The sequence below is a fragment of the Peromyscus leucopus genome, chromosome 1, assembly GCF_004664715.2.
Source record: "Peromyscus leucopus breed LL Stock chromosome 1, UCI_PerLeu_2.1, whole genome shotgun sequence".
Lineage (NCBI taxonomy): Eukaryota > Metazoa > Chordata > Mammalia > Rodentia > Cricetidae > Peromyscus > Peromyscus leucopus.
The window spans coordinates 109,756,519-109,775,384 of NC_051063.1; the positions used below are offsets into that span (position 1 = coordinate 109,756,519).

Consider the following 18,866-nt stretch of genomic DNA (forward strand, 5'->3'; position numbering starts at 1 on the left):
GGCAGCATAAAGCCCAGGGAGACATCTTTCTGTCATTCCAGGTCTACCTGTTTCATTTCACATATTACCAGTCTGTACGCATGGAGTGTTTGTGTTCCAAGAACCTTCAGAAACAAGAAGAGGGGAAATGTACAGCCTGGTGCAGTTTGTGAAATAAAATAGCATAGAAAAACTAGACCTTTTTCGTGATTCCATGTCCACCTCCCCTTATGTTTTATTTAAACATGTTAAGTATGCATACAAAATAATAGGTTCCATTCCAATATTGTCATGTATATATGTATACACACATCATTGTAATCTCATAACTACCACCCATCTTAGTATTTTTTTTTCAATTTTCAAGGGCTTGTATTTATAAAGTCTTAGAAACTGAAAGTTAAGTGAATAAACTGTCTCTATTTGACCATGATTACATTTTTTTAAATAAAAGGGAGAAAAATCCTTGGCCTATTTGTGTTACTCAATAGATTCTATTCTACTTTGTTGCTGTTGTTACTGTCTCATGTCCAGTAATTGAGAGGCTTTAAAGTTTATATTTTTTCTGCATGGCACCATAGAATACTGACTCTTTAAAAGTTAATGGTAGAGTTTGCATTTTCAAGTATTAATTAAGTGCTGGCTGATTCACACATTTGTTCTTTTTTTGTACTCATATGAACATATGTGTGCCATTAGGATGTTCCAGATATTCTTCTAATTATGAAGCCAGGGAGGCTGAAGGAAAATCCTGAGTATGAAGAAACCTTCAGTCTAGTGATGAAGGAAATGGGGATACTCAGTAGAATCACTATGTGCTTTGGGACTAACCCACTCCTTTAGGGCAAAACAGTATGAGCCTCTGTATGTGCTGATCTTTCTTCACCATTTCCTTTCTCTCTTTCTAGTAGGACTGATCTCCATAAAGTTTCCTGATTATTCAGTTAGAGCCGTGTTTTAGAGGACATGCCAGGAGCAGCCTTTACCTGATTCTTTGTGGAAAATAATGGAGTTGTCTTGTCTAATCCCAGGGTTAAAAGAACATTAGCATGACTTCTGTTAGTACAAGCCCTTAGTACAAATAATGTACAGACTTTCATGATCATTCTCTTTTTATCATCCTAAAGATATATTGCGATTTTTTATTTCTGAATGTGTTGATATCTCCTAAATGGGCTCTTCTATGTCTCACTTCTTGAGTGAAATATTTAATCTTTCTGCAGTAACATTTCATATCCTTTTTCTATTCTAATCACTGTTGGTCCACAGATCTCACCAGGTTCCATTCCCAGAAACACTCATGATTCTTCAGGCATTGTTATTGGCTCATCACTTTCAAAACTCAGGCTATGCTGGCATTGCCTATACTTGTCTTCTAAGTTTGTCTCCTCAAAATCAAAGACAGCACAAGTCACATATGCGATTGTGTTGGTTTGATAATGAAACATAGCCCATAATCCTATGTGTTTAAACACTTGGGCCCCTTAGGAAGTAGCATCTCACTGAAGGAAGTGGGTAACTAGAGGTAGGTTTTGAACTTTAATAGCCCAGACCAATTTCCTGGCCATTCTATGCTTCCCAAGTACAGACAAAATGTGACTAGCCAAATCCTCTCAAACTGTCAGCCAATAAGTCAGCTTTCATCCTTTCAGTTGCTTCTAACTAAACATTTCATCATTGCAACAAGGCAGGCAGCTGACACAGAAACTTGGTACTGAGGTGTAGGGGAGTCGCTGTTTAAATAAACTTTTAGCCACATGGTTCTTAGGCCCCTGGAACTGGATTGTGAGAGGAATGTGGAAGAGTGTAGCTTCAGGCTAGAGAAGCTCTAGAATGCTTCAAGTAGAGTTTTCTGGGCAATTGTTTAGGAGTTTGGAAGATCAAGATCCTCAGAGAAATGTATATTGTGTTGGAACATCTCATGAAGGTTCAACAGAACTGTGTCCCGAGCAGTTGAGTCAGACTCAATTAAAACAATAATAAACAAATCTGTTTTGTTGGAAACTTCAAGATGGAATAACATTCAGGCTGTGGCATGGTTACTGATCCCTGTTTTTATCCAGACTTATATTAAGAGAGACCAAGGAGATTAGAAGGGCTTGAAGAATGGAAAATTCATTAAGGACAGGAGTGAGGGTGAGTTTAATATGCAGACAAGGCAGCTGTAATTGTTAAAGACTTTGACAATACTGAAAGAGAGAACACTATTCCTGTTCATTGAGACAATAGAAAATGTGCTGTGTGGTTGAGGCTTCCCGTAGCAGAGGCTCTACCTTGTGAAAATTAAAATTCATTTGAATGGAGAGAGTATAAAAAGGAAAATTTCACCATAGGAGTTCCCTGTTTAAAATAATTGCATATCGAATAGTTTCTTTGGGATCAGCCTTGAAGACACCTTTCTGAGTATGGTCCCAGGGAGGCAGGCTATATCTTGATCTGGCAGGAAAACTTGGCAATCTTATCTATGTGGAATTAATTTGATAATTATGAAAGATGCAAGAATGAGGGAATTATATAAGCCTACAACAAGGTTTTAGAAATCTGATGAAGGTAGGCTACTGTGGCAGGGTTGAATTTCCTGTACCACAAGTACTCTAAAAGGCCATTGCATGGAGCTGGGAAGGTGAAGCCTAAATTGTAATGGAGAACCCAGGACATTGGAAATGTTAAAATATCATGGAATATCTTGCAAGAAATGTTTCAAGCATGGAGTTGAGGTTGCCCAAGAAAGAGGCAACCTTTGTTGGCCTCAGAACCAAGGCCACCCAAAGCACTGTCAAAGTGCTTTGGAGTCCATATGATTCTTTTGCAAGCCCCAGATGCCAGGCAGGGAACTGAAGGATTTTTGCTTAGCCCCCCTGGCTTCACTTCTGTCTTGGTTCCGACTTTATTTACTGTCTTCCTATTCCTCTCTTTTGGAATGGGCATTCTTAATTTGTGCCATTGCATGCCAGAAATGGATTTATTTTCATTTTGCATGTGTTCAGAGTTAGATTGATTTGGGTCTCAGAAGATATGTGGGGCTTTTGAACAGAACTGAGATTGTTAAAGTTACAGTACTAGTTAAAGATGGACTAAAATGAATTTCATATTACATAAAATTGAGAGTTTAGGAACCATGGTAGAGTGGTATGGTTTAACCTGGTGTTTTTGAGTGTTAGGTAGGGAAGGAATGGTGTTTTAATGATTAACATGCATTGAAGAAGAGTATGCATTGAAGAAGAGAATGTACTCACTGAGAGTGCATACCTCTGGCGATGTCCAAGTGTGTCCTGCAGAAGTTTCACCTAGAAGGCAAGACCCACTCTTCACATAGGTGGAACTATGTCATGCCTTGGGATCTCAGATTGGATAAAAGGAAGGAAGCAAGTTGCATGCCTGCCATCACCTGTCTGTTTCCTGACAAAAGATGCAATTTTGACCAGCAAATTCCTCCTTCTGTGACCATGCCTTCTCCTGCCACCACACTGCCTTTCCTACAGTGTTGGACTGTAGTACTTCAACTATAGGCTAAAATAAACCTTTATTCCTTTAAGATGCTTCTCAGCAGAGGTTTGTTCATAGAAAGGAGGACAAAATTATAACTATAGCAATTAAAAAATTCCCAGTAGGAGCATTAAAGAAAAATTTAAAAATATTTGTTATTGTTAGCATATACCTTATTTAACAAATATACCTAAAATATTTCCTTTTCAAAATGAAATCATTGTAAAAAGTATTAATGATATGTTACATGAATTCGAATTTTGTTTTTATAAAAAATCCCAGAGCCACATATTGGGGTAAATGCTGAAAGATCAGAGAGACAAAGGAACAAGCCACTGCCATGTCTTATCTCTAAGACTCCTCAGCCTGAAAAACCTTTAGTTCCCATCTCCTCACACCTTATATAACTTTCTTGCTGGGATGAAAGCCATGTGATTCCCAAGTACTGGGATTAAAGGTGAGTGCCACCACTGCCTGGCTCTGTTTCTTTCCTAGTCTGAATCAATCTCATGTAGTCCAGGGTGGCTTTGAACTCACAGAGATCAAGATGGATCTTTGCCTCCAGAGTGCTAGGATTAAAGGGGTGTGCCACCACTGTCTGGCCTCTATGTTTAATCTAGTGACTTGTTTTGTTCTCTGATCTTCAGGCAAATTTTATTAGGGTACACAATATATCATCACAATGATATATATTAAATGTGGTGGTATTCTAATAGTACTGAAATATGATTTTGATTGTATGTTAATAAATAAAGTTGCCTGGGGGTCAGAGCTATTAGAGCCATAGCAAGAGTGTGGCAGTGGTGGCACACGCCTTTAATCCCAGCACTTGGTAGAAGAGCTAGGTAGATCTCTGTGTGTTCAGGGATACAGCCAGCATTGGAGACATATGCCTTTAAGACCTGGGGGGCTGTACATACAGACAGTGACGAGGCAGTCATGTGTTTGGGTTTACAACCAAGGAGAAGGCAGAACCAAAAGACTATGTAAAGACATACACACAGGAAGTACCTCTTTTTCGGGAAGCTAGGAGCACCGCAGGAGGAGGGTAAGATTTTAGCTCTGAGCTCTGACCTCTCGGCTTTTTCTTTTACATTGGTTCTGTGTTTCTTATTTAATAAGATGGTTGGTTACATCTACAATTAAAATATTATTTTATATTGACCTAATGAAATTAAAGGTATAATTTACATCTACATCACATTTCTGTTAGTACTACAACCATTTCAGTGGTTCAGTGAGGTATCTTACTGTAAAATAATCCTAGATTATAAGATCCTTAAGGACAAGAATTGTTCTTTCTTAGGTGCTCTTTTTCCACATACTAGCACCATGTCAGGCAATATTGTCCATGTGATGGTTAAGGTCCTGGATTTAGAGTAGAGAAAGGGGCCCTCTCTCTCTTTTTGTTTCTGTTTTTGTTTTTAAATTGTTTTAACAGTATTCTTTAACCTTCCTAATCCACCCAAACTTAATCTTCTTAGTCTTTCTTTCTTGGGAAATTCATAATCAATAACCATAGATTCCATTGTGATAATTAATGACACAAATTTCACAAAGTATTTAGCTCATAGGAAGAATCAATTTTTGTAGTGTGTTATAATTATTGACTATTCAATTAAAGTAATTCAACCAAATGGTTTGAAATATTGCATTATATCTTCCAGGTAGATTCTTTTCTTAAACATTTGAATTATATTATTAAATTCATTGAAAATCAAATGAGTTACAGAAGCCTATGTAAATTGTGAACATAGCCATCTGTCTCTCAGTGCATCAGGAATATATCGCAAAATTAATTTTTGAAATATTTCAATTGTATTATTAGTATGTATGTGGGGTGAGATGTTCAAAATGTGCATGTGTGGGCATTCATGCCAGGGTCCACATATGGAGCCCAAAGGACAATTTTAAGGAGCTGATTCTGTCCTTCCAATCTTTATGTAGATTCTGGGGATTGCCAGCCGTGGCTAAATCAGTTCTCAACAAGGTAAGAGCTGGTCTCGAGTTTTTTGTGGTTTGTAGTACAGCTCTTGGGTACATCCAAAATTCATTTACAGTTACTGACGAGAGAGCTCTATAAAAGTCATTTATATTACAAAAAGTCAAAACAGATACAATGGGAGGCTGATATACATAAACGTTATATACATACAGATAAAGGCAAACAATAATTATTTCTAATACTGGCTACCTAACAGAAGGTCAGAGTCAAGTGTGATTTACAGCCTATGCTTGTTTTCATCTAAATCCTCTTTCCTTATGCAACTTTGTGGTGCTGATCCAGGGTCTGTACCAGCCAGTATTTCCTTAGTGACTGTTAAATTTTGAATAGGTCCTACCGTTATGTGTGAAGTTTTTACAGGTTGATACATTGTCAGAAACTTCAACCCTGTTGTCCTCAAAAGGAAGTTATGGTTCCATCCCTTTCATAGGAAAGATATTAGGGTAGAGAGATAACTCACTTTTTCTATTTCACCCTCATGATAAGCAGAACTGAAATTTGAATCCAAATTTTCTGATTGGAATCTATAACATGTTCTTTCATAGTGGATGATTGCTTCATTCCTAAAATTGGATAAACCTGAAAATGTGCAGACTCTATTTCAAAGGATTAAATTGAAGGCTAATAGAGATGACACACCCATGCTACACTTTCTGTCCTTTCATCTTACAGATGAAGGGACTAGCCACAGAGAAGTTCTATACCAGTCACACAGGTATTTGGGGGGCATATTTTTGGCTACCCTAAGCATGGAGGAACAGAGGATCTAACCTGGCAGGCTAATCTAGCAAGGTCTGGCAAACAAGCAGGCAGATGAGATGAGCAACTCTGAGCAATATTAGGTAGTCATTCTTGGTGGGAGCCCTGGAGCAGGGGGTTGTGAATGTAGGTAGGAGTGGCTAATAGAATAGTCATTTCTTTAAAAGCCACTGGGTAATTTTAGTATCTAATAACTTCAACTTTGGCATAGGTACATTGCAGCGAGTATCTTGCTTCTGGAAAATACCATATTTAAAAGGAAACAGATTTTAAGAGGCCCATCATGTTGAAGATGTATCATATAGGCAAAAATAAACCACAACGATTTAGATTGGTAGGGTGGAAGAGTTATTAAAGCAACTGAGCTCTAAAGTAAAAGCTTTTTTAAAGGGATTTATTTTTATTTATGGATGCATGTAATTATTTATTTTTATTTCTGTGTATGAGTGTGTGGCTGTGTGAATGTATGCACACACACAGGTGCAAGTACCCATGGAAGTCCAAATAGGGTGTTGGATCCTCTGCAGCTTGGTTATAGGCTGGTTGTGAGTTGTTCTGTGTGGGTGCTGGGATCTGAACTCTGGTCATCTGGAAGAACAGCAGCAGGAGCCCTTAACCACTGAACCATCTTTCCAACCCCACAGAAAAGCTTTAATAACTATCAGTTATACTGTATTTCCCTGTAAGTTCCTTGACTGTCATCTTCCTTCAGAACCCACTCTAACACACACAATTATAAGGAAATGCCAAACAAAACAGTAGCCATTGCTCAGAGCTGTGGCTGGGTAAGTGTCTGGCCGTCTTTGGGAGAACGAATTTCAATTATTGGAACTCTACAGAGATCAATGTCTCTAGTGACTGCTACTGGGTGCTCATGTCATAAAATAACCAAAGCGATTGGCAGTGTAAGGAAATAACTGGACTAAATATCAGTTTTAAAAGCACCAAAAAAAGGAAAATCATGATGCCAGTTTCTGGTTCCTGCTGTGTGATCACTCTACAGACTATTTTATTCTGTGTCTAATCCTTCTTTCTTTTGTTCAAAATAGATTTCCTCCCATTTCTTCCAATTTTGAGCAAAAAACAAAAAAAACACTGGTTCCTATAAATAATACTTCTATCATGAAACTAAAGGAAAATAAGAAAGAGGAAGAAAAGGAATGAGAGAAAGAGCAGGCAGAAGAGCCACAGGAGGCAATGGTTTTTTTTCTAGGCTGCATCCCTATGCTTAGTTTCTTCTAGAAGCCAGGCAGAGCTTAATGACTGCAGATGGTGATAAAATGACTTATTAGAAATCATAGGGAAGAGGTTGCCATTTAAGATAAGGGACCATGAAGTGTAGTCCCATAAAGCATGCATACATATAATATAAGCAGACAACAATATATTCAGTGTAAAAATATTTAATGTTGGCTCTTTTCAAAGATGGCTCTTTTTTGAGAAAGGTACTTGTAATCTTGATATCAGGTTTAATCTCCTGATCTCTCAGATGGAAGAGCTAAGCCTTTCAAAAATCAGTCACTATACTCAAAGCTACAAAATAAGTGAAATGTGGAGCAAGGACTAAATTTGGGATCTTTGAGCCCACATCTCACATCCTCTCATTTCTTTTTGAGTCATTCCCCCCTCTCCCCCGCTATTGAAGCCAGAACTGGATAGGTACAGGCAAGGATACTCTAAAGAAAGGATTTTTTTTTCTGAATGTAGGAGTTGGGATTACATGACAGATAGCTCCTCTTTCCTATCTCCATATTTAGGAGACAGGAGCAGAGTGAAGCCTGTAACCCTGGTACAACCCAGTCTCCTGCTGCAAACTTTGAAAAATAATTGGTATTATAGACAGGAAGCATAACAATGATAAGCATTTAAACCCCCTGTTGTTAAGAATCTTTAGGTCAATAGCAGCATTTTAAAATCAATTCGAGGGTTTGCTGGAAGACACAGTACAGAAACTACAATCAACGTAATAAGGTTAGATAACCCTCGTCATGTTAATAGTTACCTAAAGCTTGACAGCAATCCCTTACATTGATTCTCACTTACAGCTGGAAAAAAAAAGAGAGAGAAAAACCAGGACGGACAAAATAATACATAATCTCACTGAAGCATCAAATTAGTATAAATAGTGATTAAGAATAATTGTTCCTATTATTGGAGAACATGTTGAAAATGAAGTTTCCTAGATATCTGCTGACAACGAAGAGAGGCTTCAGCTGCTCCAGAATTCAGAAAAGGGAAAGATGAAAAGGAATCACAGAAGTAAACCTGTGCTAAGGGGACTTTAGTGCCCTAAGCTAGAGGTCAGAGCTTCCCACTCAGGGAAGAAGCTTCCTCAGCTTAGGGAGGAATGGTGCCACCTGCTGTCTGTTCCTGTGATGTACATGGCAGGGTAGTAAAGGACACAAAAAGAACATTGATAAAGTCAGAATTCACTGTTCACTTTTCCACTGGTTCTCTGTGTGGCACCACTGTAGGAACTGAAGGTTGTTGGGTGTCCCCGACTCTAAGCATGAGATATGGATTTGCGAGCTCTTCTGGCCTGCAGCCTGTGTTGTGGAGTACACACCACTGTTTCCACGATGGTCTTGGTGTCTCACCTGACAAATTAGATGAGGTAGAGGCACAAGGGAACCTGTAGGGTGTCATCAGCATGTTCACTTACTGTCTGTAAATAAAGTGATGACTTATTTCATGAGTAAAAACAGTTAGACTTGCAGTCAAAATGTGTTCACCAATTGTAAACAATGATCCCCACATCCCACCTTCCCAAAAATGCTTCTTTGCTGGCTAGCTTAGAGAATGTTAAATCTATTCCCAGACTACAGAGGGGACTTAGTCAGAAAGTTCTATGCATGAGATTCTTATCATCTCACACCAGATATGGTTCATTTGCTGATGATAGCTTAATTTCTAAAAGTCCTATAATTAGCAAGTGAGGGATCTGGGATTCTAGCTCATGTTATCCAATTACTGACCCCATCCTCCTACAAGCTAGGCATCTCACAGCATGAGTGGCTGTCTATGTAAGAAGAGTTTCCAAACAAACTGTATACCTTAAATTCTTTTGCTATCTGCACTCATTCACAGACATGCACAAACAATAACTTAAATAGGTATACTAGGCGATAAGCTGAGCTAAACTTACTGGATGAACTGAATTTTAGCCTAATGCGATGAATCAAAAGTTTTTGGTGACAATGTCATGGATAAATGTAAGACATTTGTATGGTCATTTTAGTATTGGAAGTATTCAGAGCATCATGGAGCTGACAGCCATCGATGGCATGTGGCATGCTTTGTTTTGCCTATCTCTTCATTCTCTGTTTCTGTATTCTTAGCCCTGGTATTATTCCTAGTAACAATGTTGAATTAACAAGTTAATACACACAAAGATTTTTCTTTAAATATTTGGCAAAATCCTGGATTGCTTTCGAAGTTACTCAGCCTGCCTTAAAGATGAAAACTTGGAGGACTACATAACTTACTAACCTTGCTCTGGGGATATCATAGCTTGGCAAAAAAAGGGAAAAAAAAGGAAGCCTTATAATCCACCTACTTGGGAACAGTGAGATCTGTGTACACTTTGATCGGCTTGCCAATAGGGCAGAGAGAAGGACCTTTTTGTGAAAGAGTCATCAAAAGCTTCAGAGCAGAGCTAGGAAATGACCAGGGTCATTCTGAGACTCCCCTGATGGCTTTGGTTGATCGAGGTGAGAACATGACCAGGTTTTCCTGAACTCTGCTATCCATGACTATTTCTATTGATCTTGCATAGAAGGGTGCTGAGCATTGTGTGATGGCATGTTCACAGAGGCCAGAGTGATCCAAAGAAGAGCTGGAGGTGCCTCCTACTGCATTTGCAGTTCTGTTGGTTCTAGTCAAGCTGTAGCTACTGGCTGGTACACAGACCTTGCCAATAAACAGACAAGCTCTGAACCTGCTTCAGGATTTGGGGTAAAATAGTAACTCTGTGTTCATTCATTTACTCACATATTTTTCAAATAGTCACTTATTTAGACCTTTATCCACTCAAGGACTAAACAATATTTTCATTCTTTACTGTAGATGTTTGCTTGGTGATATGTAAATGAGAAAAGCCCTGACCTAGATGTTCAGGGTGTATCTGGAGTGAGGTGTTTGACAGCCTGTTTCCAAGTGCTTATCAGAAATCATAAATGTTCTATTAGTACATCAAATACAACACAATCTCAAATAGTCTCTTGATATCCAAGGCCTTATTAAAGATCCCCAAAGTCTCACAAATGCATTAAAGGTGCCACCACCCAAACTAGAATCTGTGCATCTCAAAGTTGTTTCTATGTCCCTTATTTCAATTATTCATGCTTTTAACTACCTGTGTACTTGTGGAAGTACAGGAATGTTGCTATTTTTTATACCTATAAATTTGTTTGTTTATTACTTTTGTGAGTCACGGTCTCACCTTGTAGCCTTGGCTGGCCTAGTCCTCACTATGTATACCAGTATACATAGTATATGGCCTCAGACTTGTAGTGCTCTTGGCCATTACATTCCAAGTACTGGGATTACAGATATATACCTCCACACCTAGCTGTAGTTATTTCTTATTTTTTCTTTTCCTTTCCATTTCTTATACAATTAATTAAAAATAACTCACCAATCCCACCACCTAAATATTTTGTAAGTTTATTGTAAATAGCACTTATCTAAACCACTCCTTTTAACTGAGTAACTATTCTTGAATTGACATAATCATCTCAAATTGGTTATAAATAATTGGCAGAGTGTAGATAGCACATCCATAATGTTCTTGCCCTAGTGAATGTTAAGAATAAAGACCACAAGCTACTATCTGGGAAATAAAAAGCTAGGGATGCTGCAAAGCTCAGTTCCTTGCTTGTTTAAGAAAGAACTTCCTGGTTAGGCATAGGGACTCTGATCGGACTAGGAAAAACATAGATTTATGATGAGCACATTGTCCAAAAGAAAAGGAATAATGTGAGCTACAGGAATAGTCCTATATGAATAAGACTGATGATATGTTGATGTCCAGGAATATGTTTATTGTCTGACCACCAACATTTGACTAACTGGGTTTCAAATTGGTTCTATAAATTCCAAGGCTACAGAGCTGCCATTTGTTGACTGGGGAGGTTTAAAGCTATTTCTGAAGAATACTGTCATCTCTAATAAAACCACTTCTTTTTCCTTCTTCTCTCCCTAGCTGTATACATTTTTTTGTCATAAGCCATGCTTCAATAATTTTTCCCTTTCATGGAGATGAGATTCCTGCCAGCAGCTTCTACAGGAGTAAATATTTGTTCTCCTCCTTCCCATAGTCCATTGACCATTGACCTTATCTGCTGCTGTTTCCACCTTAATAACTCCTGTCCATCACATTGTTCCTCTTGTGCTCCACTTTCCTTCTCAGTGATTTGCATCTCCTCTTGTATGTCTTTCCTAGACACCTGTGGCTCATTCTGCATGACCTTCAAATCTGTGCTAAAAGCCGATTTCCATCTTCTCAGTGAGACCTGCCCTAATCCTTGCCTTCATCGTACCATGCTCATTCCCTCTTCTAGGTTCACTTTTTCTCTGGTATGTCATAATCTAAACATTTAAATATAGGATCATAGGTATGCATATTTTGCATATGTGTGTATTTCCCATATTTATGCATTGTACTTTTAAATTTTTTGTATCTTTATGCCAGAATGAAAGGTCCTAGAGGAGCAGAAGGTTCTGTAAATGTATTTCTAGCTCTAGATAACTAAATAATATCAATAATGTAACACATGCTTGATAAATACTCACTGAATTAATTTACCTGTCAAAACACCCCCATGTCTCTTCTGACCTTTAATTGCCCCTGATACTTTCACAGTATTTATTCTTTTTGATTCTAAGAAATGAATCATCTGGTTTCAGTTTTATTTATAATGGAGAAAAGAAAGATGCTGTAGAAAGTAAAAGAAAAAGCAAAAGGAAATGGCATTCTCATGGTGGCATTCCTCTATTTTAGATTAATCCAGTATTTTTCCACTGCTCTTGGGATTCATTCCAAATTCTTTAGCATAGCTTTCACTGTTGCCTGCCACATCTTTATACTCTCCTATTTCTCTTTCTGTGCCTTCCTTATAAACCATGAATACAGAGGCCTTTATGGCTTCATTTCCTAGGTTTGTCTCTCTACAATAGGCATTCTCAGTCTACAGGTTGCACTAAATAATTCCAGTTCTAAGTTAAAGGCTCGAATTCTGTGGGGACTGATGACATTCTTACCAGTTCTAGCTGATGACTTCTTTCTCCTGCCCAGAATGACATGGCCATGCCTTTGCTAGAGAATTTAAGTCATGGTGACAAACTATGACTCTTTATGAAACTCACATTACCATATACTCCAAAGTGATGCATGTTTAAGCTCATGATCATTTAAGGGGGTAGAGTTCTAGCCAAAGCACAGAGTGTGGTAGACACAAGATGCTTTGCCAAGCTTTCCTGAGCAAATGGGTAAGTTAAGAACCTCAGATGTACTGCAACTAGTCCTGCATGTACTATGTCATAGCTAGCTAGAACTGGGTCTTTGGACATACTGGCAACTTCCCAGTTTATGGTTTATTTAGTCCTCTCACAACTCTCAGGAAATAGTACCATCCCTTTTCACTGAGGCACAGACACATTAAACAGATTATCTCTCATGTACACTCCTTTTAAGTGGCAAGGGCTGGACTCAGATGCCTGCTGCTCTCGTCCCTCTCCTGCTTCCCTGTTGTGTCACCTTTCTAGCCTCTGCAGTTCTGAAGGTCTGGGCAGTCCTGACTTGGCTGCTTACCACCTATGTGACTGTGTGTGGCTTGTACAACACAGCTGAAATTTAGCTTTTGTATTGGCCATGTAAAAACAACAGTCGGTGATTTGCAGGGATGCTCCCTCGATTCTAATCAATAAGAGACATGAAGTTTCCATTCCATTCCCTGTGGGTCGCATGGCTCAGATGGAGAAGCTGAATTACAAGCCTGGTTTACACATGCCTCAATAACTTATGGCCTGTGAAAGCACTGCAGAACCAAGTCAATAGACTTACATCATTTCTAAAACCCACCCGTTTTCTATCAGTTCAAGTCAGCAGAAATGACTTAATGTCTTTTTCCCTGAGAATTCTGCAAGAGACTAAGATAGGACCCCTCAATCCTTGGACGCCCTCAGTGGAGGAAGTCTGTGTGAACTCTCTACTACAGTCTTGTCCTTGTATGTTGAGTGACACCCTGCCCTGGAAATCTGACCAAGCTGTAGATGAAGCCAGAATTGCATCATGAAGCTGAAATTGTCCAAATGAGAGGCAGAGACGTGTGCGAATGAGAGGGAAGGTGTTGCAGTCTTTCATTTGTGACAACTAATAAAGATGTCTTTCACTTTTTACAGCATTTATACTTAAGTCCCGTTATGTTATGCGGGTGCCAATCCTTTGTTCCCATACTGGTCAGAGCTGGTATCATTAAAGGCCAAGTGACTGAGGACCTAAGAAATTACATATTATCAGAAATTAGTCATCAAGTCCCAACAGCAGACCATAGTCTCTGGGCTTTGTTTTTAGGATCCTCTCACTGTGCTTCACAGTCTGTCTAAGAATAAAGAACTAGAAGAGAGACAAATGTCATTAGCACAGCTGACACCAGTGTTCTCCTTAAAATGAAATTATGTTAGTGAAAACTTTCCTGGTTAGAAAAAACATAACATGGAAGAGATGAGGGATTATGAGCAGGTATGAACCAAGGTAAAATTTAAGGAAGCCATCAAGCAGTCTCTATGCTTCTGCATATTTCACTCGTTTTTTGCCATTTGCTCATTTGAGCAACAGAGCATGTAAAAAGCACCATTTTATATAGTCATAAAAGGACTGGTGTTTTTACAGAGTTAGTCAAAATGCAACTGATTTCAGGGTTTTGCAAATATTATTTTTTCTTATTAATGAAATCTGATTCTATTTTTAATGAAGACAAACAATTTAAAATATCCAGAGGACCTTGGAAAAGCAGAATAAAGCCAGATGGCCCAGGTAAAGTACAGGCAAGCAGAAGAGATGCACCTGCCCAGGCTTGAGTTCTATGTCTCTGAAATAAACTTGTCAGTGTTCTGACAGACAGCAGCAGGCATGGGCTTTCTTCAACTTAATTTTACTCCATGCTGTTTATGCCAGAGTGGAGTCATTCCATAAATTTCTGTTTTCATTAAAATCTTAGCCATAATCAAAGCACATGCATGAGATGGAGACATGTTTTAGAATAGTCTGAATCTAAAGGCAGAATACATGGGTTTCAGTCCACTTGTGGCTACATAGTTTAAGTGTATATAATTCAAATTATATCCAAGATCCTTCATAATACATCAACAATATTTCAGGGTGTCATGTAAAATTCAAGGATTTAATATGAGTCTGAAATTTGGGCAATCTAGAGGACTCTGTGTGTGTGTGTGTGTGTGTGTGTGTGTGTGTGTGTGTATGCATGCTCATGGATATACGTGCATGCGGAGGTCTGAGATAGATGGTAGGTGTTTATCTCAATTATTCTGCACTTTCTTTTATAGACAAGGTCTCTCACTGAGCACTGGAATGTGTGTGCTACCATGACCAAGGTTTTACTTGGGTTTGGGGGATGGAATTCAGATCTTCCTGTGCATCAGACACTATATTGATTGAGTCATCTTCCCAGCCCTAAAATTTCTTTTAGTAAGCTTACAAGTGGAAAATTTCTTTCTTTCTTTCTCTCTTTCTTCCTCTCTTTCTTTCTTTCTTTCTTTCTTTCTTTCTTTCTTTCTTCCTTCCTTCCTTCCTTCCTTCCTTCCTTTCATTCTTTCTTTCTTTCTTTCTTTCTTTCTTTCTTTCTTTCTTTCTTTCTTTCTTTCTTTCTTTCTTTCTTTCTTTCTTCAGAGCTGAGGACCAAACCCAGGGCCTTGCATTTGCTAGGCAAGTGCTCTACCACTGAGCTAAATCCCCAATCCCTCTTTTTTCTTTAAACGTATCCTATGCTGCATGCCCCTTTTGAAACATAGGACAGGAAGGAGAAAAAATATTAGAAGTCCAGTATCCATATCAGTAGTCTAACATTAGCACTCTGTGCGAGGAGAATTAATTAGAAATAATAGATTTTCAGGTTCCACTCTGGAATCCAGTGACGACTTCCAGAGGTAGGTCAAGAATTCCATCCATGTGTACAGCAAACCCTCCATGCCATTCTGATCCCCCATTTAAGAATGGGATCCAGGTTCTTAGAAGGGAATAGCTTGTGCTGCCTTTGGAGTTTGGTCTCCTGGTCTAAACTCTTAGCCTCATGCCTGTAACTTAGTGGGGAGAATACAACTAAAAGAAGTCATTAGTTCAATATTTTTCAAGCACTGATCCCTCTTTGGACAATTTTAAGAATGTTAATCTCACAACTAGTCAAGGTATGAGCACTGATGCTGCATTGACTTCCCCCTGTTAGTTCTTACCCAGAAATTCTTATGTGCTCCATCCTTGGAAACTGAAACTTTCTGTTCACCCTCAAGGCAGGAATCTTAATTGTGTGTTCTCTGCATCCTGTCTTGTGCCCACATATCCCTTTTCACCTCATATTCACTGGTACCTCTCATGATGGCAAAACCTGACAGGTCACTTCCATCCCAAAGGCCTAGAAGGACTGTTGAACTGCCCGTGGGCTTTCCTATGTTATGTAGAAACAATGAAAGTCCAGCCTGGGGCCACTGGAGAGAGGTATGTTTCACTTGCAAGGGTGGCTTCGGGATAGCGCTGCTCTTTCTAAGGACCAGGACACCAGATATAAAGAGAACACCCCTTGAATATTTGTTAAGGTAGGTCATGCAGTTTAATTATCGCAAACCATGCCAAACACAACAAGGCTATGAGTTTCCTATACCATAAGAAGTGAAACATTTATGGCAGGTATGATCTAATTAGATTGTATTTGTGTATGTGCATGAGTGTGTGTGCACAAAGATGCATATGGAGGCCAGCAGTTAATCTGCCTTGTGGATTTTCTATTGAAACTGGATCCATTTCTAGGTTGAGCTGCTGATTTAGGTAGGATGGCTGTCCTATGGTCCTTCAGAACTTTCCTGACTCTGTCTCCCCAGTTCTGGGATTGCAGTTGTGCATCACAATGCCCAGAGGTATTATCATAGTTATTATTATTAGTAGTAGTAGTATTGTTATTATTATCATTATTATTATTTTATTTTCAAACATGTGCTCTGGGAATTGGACTTATGTCCTCATGATTATGAGGCAAGCACTTTATTAACTGAGCCACATCTCTCACTCATCCATTTCTTTTCTTCACAGAAGTTGCTGGTAAGCACAAAAAAGTTCAAATTCTACCCCATGAAAACAAAAGGCAAAACATTAACTAGACATTTATACAATGTGAACACGAAGCAACTCTTTGAATACAAAGCCTGATAATTATACCAATGTCTCTGAGAACTGATGCTGGGTTTGGCATTTTAGACAGGAAATGTGTGAAAATAAGGGAACTGAGATTTTATATGACCAATTTACATTATTCACTGTTTCTGCACCCTGCCTGTCAAGCTTTAGTATGGTTTCCAAGTAATATCTTCCCACTGAGATGCATACCACCAAATGGGTACAATTTTGCCTACATCATTCACTGTGTCCAATTTGGTCATCTCAAGAAATGTTAGAGACGGCAGACATCATTTCATTCAGGATAGTGAGGTAGGTGCTGTAATAACCACCTCACTTTCCACAGAAGACAGCAGGACAAAAGGAAATTGTCTCACCCACCCCTATAAAATCACTAAACAGAGCACATTAACAGCATCAGCCTTCCACAGCAAATGGGAGTTGAAATGCATTTTCTTTCCTGCGATAGACTCAGAAGTCTGAGGTAAGATTGGAGAACCCATCTCTTCAGTGTTCTCTAACTTCTCACCATATCATCTACACCATATGATGAAGCTTTCTCTTGGTTATCCTTCATATGCTCAAACCATCATCTACAACCAGCTTCCTACATTTAAGTTTGTCCTGCTTCACTGAGACCCACACTTCCCAAAGTTCCACAGCAAGTCAGAAGTGGCACATCAGAAGAATAAGAGCAGTCACTTAGCACAATGTCTTCAACCTGTTTTATAACCCAATCCGACTACCATACGCTAGGAAATCCCCCAGGGTTCAGAGGGACATCCTCTAGATAGAGATTACCAACTCGGGTCACAGAGCAGCCCATCCTCTCAACCCTGGGCAGCATCTCACAGGCTTCCCTCTGAAGCCCTCCTCTGTTGCAGTTCAGTTCCAGTCACACAGCATCCTGTAATTAATATCATTGCCCAAAGAAAAAAAAGTTGTTTTCTTCTTTCACCACTTTTTTCCCTCTCCTTTGAAAATACAAGAATATAATGCAACCTGAAACTGTCTTAGTGATTTAAAAGAAGCTCATTAAAGTGACTTTTAGCAAAAGATATATGAATAAAATAAAAGGAAGAAAAGTTACCAAATGTTCAGAATCAACATCATCACTTGCAATAGTACCCTTACCTTTCAATGAAAGAAGAGATTGATTTCAGAACATCTCTTCACTCCTCCACAGAAACAGCATCTGCCAAGAAAATGATTAATGGCTGTTACTTATTTGGCTCTAAAGACTAAAATCCACAGTTTTCAGAATCCACTATTAGCTCATTTCCTAGGGCTTCTGGTTAAGATTTGAATCCAGTGCTTAATGAGATGCTGGGCAGAATGGCACAGGCGATATCCTGGCAGTGAAGAGATCAGGGTCTTCGTTCCTACCCTGCTTCAAGTGTAGAGAACTTGAATAGTTACACAAGAATAAATGGAGCCGCACTGAGTAACCCCTGAAAGGCAGGGGTTTGTGAAGGGAAAAGAGGGTGAGGAAGGACAAAGAAAGTAAGAACTGGAAGGGAGGATGAAGGTAAAGAGTAGAAAATTGGAACACTAGAGTAAATGAAGATGCTTATGTACTGCCTGATAATAAAATAGCAAAGACCATATAGAATTAGTAACGAGCATATTTACAAAGCTAATCAACTAAGCCACATATTAGGATCACTTGAGTAACCTAAGAATAATCCTGATGACATGCCTGTGCTCCAAACCAATTAAATCAGAACCTCTGGGGTAGACGCCAAGCCTCAATATTTCTTAAAACCTCCCCAGTGTTTCCACTATACAGGCAGGCCTGAGAGTCAGTGTTCTGTAGATGGTGCCTTTGCATTAATCTCTACCTGATCATCAGTTGCCATGGAAATGTGTCTACCAGCTGGGTGAGGGTTGTCCTACCTCCAGGTTACATTCAGAACTAAAAATAACTGATACTTTTCAATCACTTGGAGAATCTTTGTGTGCTCTGCAGAAAAACTAAAAACCTCCAATACAACCCATTCTTGTCTATATATTCCTCCAGGTCTGCTTTGTGCACTCCAGCTGGAATCTTCTAGCCACAAACCAAACAGTAGCAGAAAAGCCATTGGTCACTAGCTTCTCGTTTGTTGGGTTGGATCATCCCTAAGGGTTGCATCTTGTTACTTTTATATAACTAGTCAAATATTAGAAGGCTTGGGAATTGCTAGGGCTGGGCCTGTTCCTCCTAATCAGTAGCCTATATAACCAAGAACTGAC

At 39.0% G+C, this 18,866-nt stretch overlaps 1 protein-coding gene across 1 annotated transcript in view; it reads right to left on the reverse strand.

The window, feature by feature from the left end:
* The window catches only part of Tenm4 (teneurin transmembrane protein 4), a 2,730,446-nt gene that overhangs the window by 1,531,523 nt on the left and 1,180,057 nt on the right, over window positions 1-18,866 (reverse strand). The window contains 1 exon segment of the mRNA XM_037206447.1: window positions 17,766-17,826. The gene's annotated coding sequence lies outside the window, so the exon portion shown is untranslated.